Source organism: Tiliqua scincoides, chromosome 1, assembly GCF_035046505.1.
Source record: "Tiliqua scincoides isolate rTilSci1 chromosome 1, rTilSci1.hap2, whole genome shotgun sequence".
NCBI lineage: Eukaryota > Metazoa > Chordata > Lepidosauria > Squamata > Scincidae > Tiliqua > Tiliqua scincoides.
Window position 1 is genome coordinate 53,332,070 of NC_089821.1, and position 6,189 is coordinate 53,338,258.

Consider the following 6,189-nt stretch of genomic DNA (forward strand, 5'->3'; position numbering starts at 1 on the left):
CTCCTTGATCCAAACCTTGCAATGTAGTATTCGTCAACACCCTTGTTTGGATTGGATTACAGTTAAAAGACATCATAAGCGGAGATGATCACTATCCGCTCTATCTCCTATTGCCATACAGTTTATCCATCCAAACAAAACATTTGAACAAAATGTATAATCTATTACACTTGCCCCTTTTTCCGAAAGGAATGTGTAATATCCTTTAGAGCTATCAAAATTTGAACCATTTAAACAGATGAGCTGAAATTGAAATATTAACTTCATTAATGAGCGACCATAGTTATTGATCGTTTTATCACAAGACACTCTAAATGGACAATGATTCTCTTCTGACTCAATGCCAAAAGCCAGCTCCAATGCAAGACCGTTACCTATTCTAGCGTTAAAATCCCCACAGATCATAAAGGGAATGTTAGGATATTCAACAGTAAGTGTATCAAGTAAGTTCCCAAAAAGATCCCAAATGTCAACTGCTGCATTCACAGTTCTCGGGGGAATATATACATTTATACAAATCCAAGAACTCCTTCTACATCCCTTAATCAGTATAACTTGCCAATATTTAAAAGACAAATGGGTAAGTTCTGTGCCTTCCAATCCTGTGGTGGCTGCAATAAAAAGGGCCAAGCCTCCACTCCCTCTTCCTAGCGAAGAAACTTCAGGCGTATGCCATACATTACAACCCAGCAAAAAAGGGCTTTCAGGACCTGTAAGCCATGTTTTCTGAAGACATATAATTTCAAAAGAAAACAGATACTGAGTAAAATCTGGGTCACTTAACTTATTTTGCCAACCAGCAGTGTTCCAGGATAGTAGATTTATAGACTGAGTATGATACGTTAACCGTTCCAGTCAAACCCTATCATAAAATGGGGCATGCTGGACCAATTGATAGTTATAATAACCCAAAGATTTAAAATTCACAGGCCGTAATTCCTCAGTTCTGCGTGATTTACTTTTGCAGAGTAACTCATCCGAGACCTGTTTAAGGGCTATATTATTCGGAAAGGACACAAAGGAGGGACAAGGCTCTAGCCCTCTATTTCGTCTGATTAAATCCTTAGGTGTCCCTCTATGTTTTCCAGGATTATTTCTAGACTTAAATTGGGAAGTTGTTTTATTTTTCCCTTGCCAAGAGGCATATTTAGCTGCAGACCTTCCCTTTTTTTCCCTTCTAGGGGGCTGAAAATTTTTGTCAAATTTATCATTCAGACCCCATTTAAAGGATATTTGCATACACTCAAATTTATAGAGTAGTCTCCAAAAATGGTGCGTATAATCCAATTTACTAAAAGTTAACAATATTCTTCCCCATTTTATATCAGGATTGGTTGGATATCGACAAATACAAACAAAAGACCCTATAGGGTTCCAATCCTCACCCAAGATCTCCTTTATAGTCTGTTCAACTTCTCTGGCGGTCAACCATGTATTATTAGAACGACCCAGGGGCCAATTATATATGGTAATGTAATGACCAAAAGAATTTTGATCAGCCTCCAAAATAGAGGAAGATTCCATTGCTCCAATAGGGAGGGTCAAACCTTTAGAATAAAGTTGAGAAGTCGATGTAGAAATCCTATCTGTGGCAGTAGCAATGGAACTTATATTATTTTCTTCAACATGCCAGTCATCAATAATTATAAGGTCCTTATTGGAAAAAGTCAGATTTGGTCTTGATTCTTCTATACTTGAATCCTGGATATCTGGACAAGGTAGAAAACTAAAAGAGGCTTGCAATTTGTCTTGTACATCATTCAGCTGTCGATCATGATTTCTTGAAGTCATAACTTGTGTCTCCATTCGGCTAGATCTTTCATAGACATCTATATCACCAGTTGGTATTACATCCACTGTCTGCTGATCACCAGTGGGTTTAAGAGGATCAGAAGATGGAGCTGCTCTTATAATACCATCACTTATTAAGTTTGCATTTAGATGTAATAAAGCTTTCATTCCCATAATTTCTTGATGCAACATACTTAACTTCTCAAATATTGCCTTAGTCATCATAGCCGTATGGAAACATTGATCACGCATCTGGGAACAAAAGAAACTGGAGTGTCCGTCATTAGCACCAAAAAAATTAAGGGAAGAAACTTCGTTCGGAATAACTTGTGTAGTCATTTTGGGGGTTTCTGAAGTATTATAAGATCCCACAACAGGCCAAGTAAGCTTCTGTAGTAAGTTAGGATCCAATGACCAATTTCCAATATCAAGTGAAATATCAAGTGAAGTATCAAGCCCCTCATTTGCTAAGTCCATGTCGTAATTTTCCCTACCACAAGGGGTTTGAAATAACGAGTTATTATCTGCAAGGTCACTATGCACATTCTTAAGAGAAGAAACGGCTATGTCAACATTTAAAGTTTCGTTTAAAAAAGACTTTTCATGAGTAGAAACTACTTTGGAAAAAACACAAAAATCTTCCATTAGCCTTTGAGAGCACTTGGACTTATCCCCACATGTGGAGATACAAGCACTCTGTGCCCTAGTAATCACCATCTTGGGAGTTGTAGTTAAAACACTTATGCAGATAAAACTGTAGCTGTATAGACAAAACAAGTTTCTTTTGTTTGGAGAGCTGTTTTCCTTTCACTGCCAGTTAAGGTTAAACATACAGTTAAGCATTCCAGCAAAATCAGTTTTTATACTCAACAGTGTAATTAAGAGCTACTAGCAGCGGCTTCCCTCCAAGATGGCTACTGTAGCAAGTCTTTTACTGAACTGAGATTTCAACAAATGCCTTCAGCATATTTAGAGGGTAGATATAAAAAAATCCCAATAGCAACGCGTCTATGTGTTTATGGATGTGGGCAGGTTGAAGATGTGTTACACTATTTATTGATTTGCCCCTTATATGAGAATCCGAGAAGCCGATTTCTGGAACCAGTAATAAAACCCCTGTGTGGTTATTCTCCTGAACAATTAGTTTATTATTTACTCGAGGATTTACAATCAAAGGTTACATTTGCTGTGGCACATTTTGCTCTAGCGGCCAAAAAGATAAGATCTTGTTTTATTCAATCTGTTAATAAATGATGTTTTTTATTGTAAGGCACTATTATAATAGATCCAGGTCTACAGAGCTTGCGTCCTGAGTACACTTCTGTACTGCAGCGAGTCATGGACTCTTCACTCACAACAGGAGAGGAAACTGAATGCTTTCCACATGCGCTGCCTCCGACGTATTCTCGGCATCACCTGGCAGGACAAAGTTCCAAACAACACAGTCCTGGAACGTGCTGGAATCCCTAGCATGTATGCACTACTGAAACAGAGACGCCTGCGTTGGCTCGGTCATGTCGTGAGAATGGATGATGGCCGGATCCCAAAGGATCTCCTCTATGGAGAACTCGTGCAAGGAAAGCGCCCTACGGGTAGACCACAGCTGCGATACAAGGACATCTGCAAGAGGGATCTGAAGGCCTTAGGAGTGGACCTCAACAAGTGGGAAACCCTGGCCTCTGAGCGGCCCGCTAGGAGGCAGGCTGTGCAACATGGCCTTTCCCAGTTTGAAGAGACACTTGGCCAACAGTCTGAGGCTAAGAGGCAAAGAAGGAAGGCCCATAGCCAGGGAGACAGGCCAGGGACAGACTGCACTTGCTCCCAGTGTGGAAGGGATTGTCACTCCCGAATCGGCCTTTTCAGCCACACTAGACGCTGTTCCAGAACCACCTTTCAGAGCGCGATACCATAGTCTTTCGAGACTGAAGGTTGCCAACAACATTATAATAAAGATTTTATATATTTTATATTTTTATTTTTCTTTCCTAATGTAATGACCTATGGTTAAGCAATAAAGTTTTGATGATGATGATTCCCAGTCATGCAAACACCTCTCAGGCTCCCTCCCAGTCCAGAGCCCATATTACATTGCATATGGAAGATCGGTGCTCCATTGAATTGCATGCACGTATGTTGCTCCTTTAAATGTTGAAAAATTCAGAAAAAAACCATATTTAATGAGTGATTATAATAAAACAAGACTTGCATTGGGAAGAACAGGTGCTCTTCTGTTCAGTGCTACCTTTTGTTTTGTTTCTTGGGCGGGGCCACTGCTGCCCAGTCCCACCAACAGCAGAATTCTGGATTTTGCTATTGAAGCTCTCACTTCCATCCCAGAGGAGAAATAATGCAGAGAAACTGGAAACCTTCTCTTCATGTCAGCCTTGTGACTGCAAGTCTATGCTTTGTCTCCACACAAGTTTTGTGGTCATTGACTGGTCATTGAATCCAGTCAATGTTGCCAGATGTCTGAGAATCAAGAGCATCTCATATACTTCCTTGATTTTGGATGAAAATACACTCGCTCAGTTCAGCAGTCGTTTGGGTATCAGCTAGTTTTGGGAGGGCACTCTGGTAGCAGTTCCTAGTGTGGCCAGCAAGTCTAAAGCAAAAAGATGCTTGGGAGAACATGCTTGGTGGCTAGAGACACTAGTGATTCCCCATGCCACTGCCAGGGTTGATCTGCTATGGGTTCTTGCTACCCTCTTGCAGCAGTGACACCTATGCCTACAGCACCAGTGTGTGGGGAGGGGGCTTCCTTATTTCTCTGTTTGCTCAGGTTAGAGTTTTCCATCTCTCTTCTCCCAGCACCAGAGTTGTGATCATAAATCAGGACATCAGGAGGCTCTGCTTCAAAGATTTCAAACGGATCAACTAGCAACCTTGAATTCAACACCCAGCTTGTTTTATTCAGTTTGGATTCAAAGGTTACACAACAAATGCAACATAACTGTGAATAACTTTATGAGCCAAGGTGGTGGGATGCTGTCAGTCACTGGTATACCAAGAGTTTCTTTTCACACATGACCCACTGATGCAATCAACAGTGCTGCACTCCCAAAATTCAAGAACAGTATGTGCAACCCTCACTGTCATTGCTTTGATCATTCATGAACTTTCTTCCTCATTTACATTTAACTGGTTGTTATAAACTAGACCCATATATCTGTATGCATTTTTTCCATAAATCAGATTTTTCCTAAGTGTCCATTTGGTTCTCCAGACTGTAAATGAGTGTTGCAACTGGCAGTTAACAGGCTTCAGTCTGCTCTTATCCCATAACTATGCATGGCAATCTAAGTGAACTAAGTCCCACTACAATGGGCTTGATCCCAGATAAATGAAGGCAAAGGCTGCCATGTATCCTTGGGCCAGGCCTAGCAGGCTCACCACAATGGTTTATTTTATTTTTTCACATTTTTATACCACCCTTCCTCCAAGGAGTTCAGGTTAGTGTAGTTCCCTCTCTCCTTTTGTCCTCACAAGGACCCTGTGAGGCACTGGCGTAGCTAATGGGGGGTGGGGCACTAAGTTTTGCAGGGATCTCACCACAGTGTGCAAGCGGCTCCTCCCCTCCCCTTTGGCGCCATGGGGGGGCAAAACAGAGGTGAATGACTCCCAAGGGGAGGGAGGGGGCAGCTTGCACAATGTGGGGAGGCTCCCTGCAAAACTTAGTGCCCCACCCCCCTTCTAGCTGCACCAGTGCTGTGAGGTAGGAAATTGTGACTGGCCCAGGGTCACCCAGGAAGCTTCATGACTGAGCAGGGATTTGAACCTGGATCTACCAGATCTAGGTTCAACTCCTCAACCACTACAACTGTGGTTCCCAAACTTTTTTGACAGGCTGCTCCCTTGACCTACTGGACCACTGGCTGCATCTCCCTACTAGGTGCCCAATCCTAGCCAACTTTCCAGCACCAGTGCAGCCTCAATGCAACCCTGAGATCCCTGCAACTTTGAGGAGGCCTCTGACTGACTCCCCAGCAAAGGATGCATCTCACGTCCCATTGGCACAGCTGCACCAGCACTGGAAAATTGGATAGGATTGGGCCCTAGGGCTACAGTCCTATACATTGTATGGGGGTGGTGGATTTTTTGTGAGGATTTTGCGACTCCCTGGGGAGCCACAGCTCAGTTTGGGAACCACTGCACGACACCATTCGCATGAGGTAACAATCTAAGGGCCCAATCCTATCCAACAGTCCAGCTGCTGTGCCGCCACAATGCAGCCCTGGGGTAGGGGAACAAATGTTCCTGTTACCTTGAGGAGGCCTCTGTGGCTGCCTCCCCATCACAGGGTGCAGCGGCTGCACTGGCACTGGAAAATTGGATAGAACTGGGCCCTAAGTGAACAAAGGGTGCAATCCTAACCAACTTTCCAGCACCTTAGTAACAGCA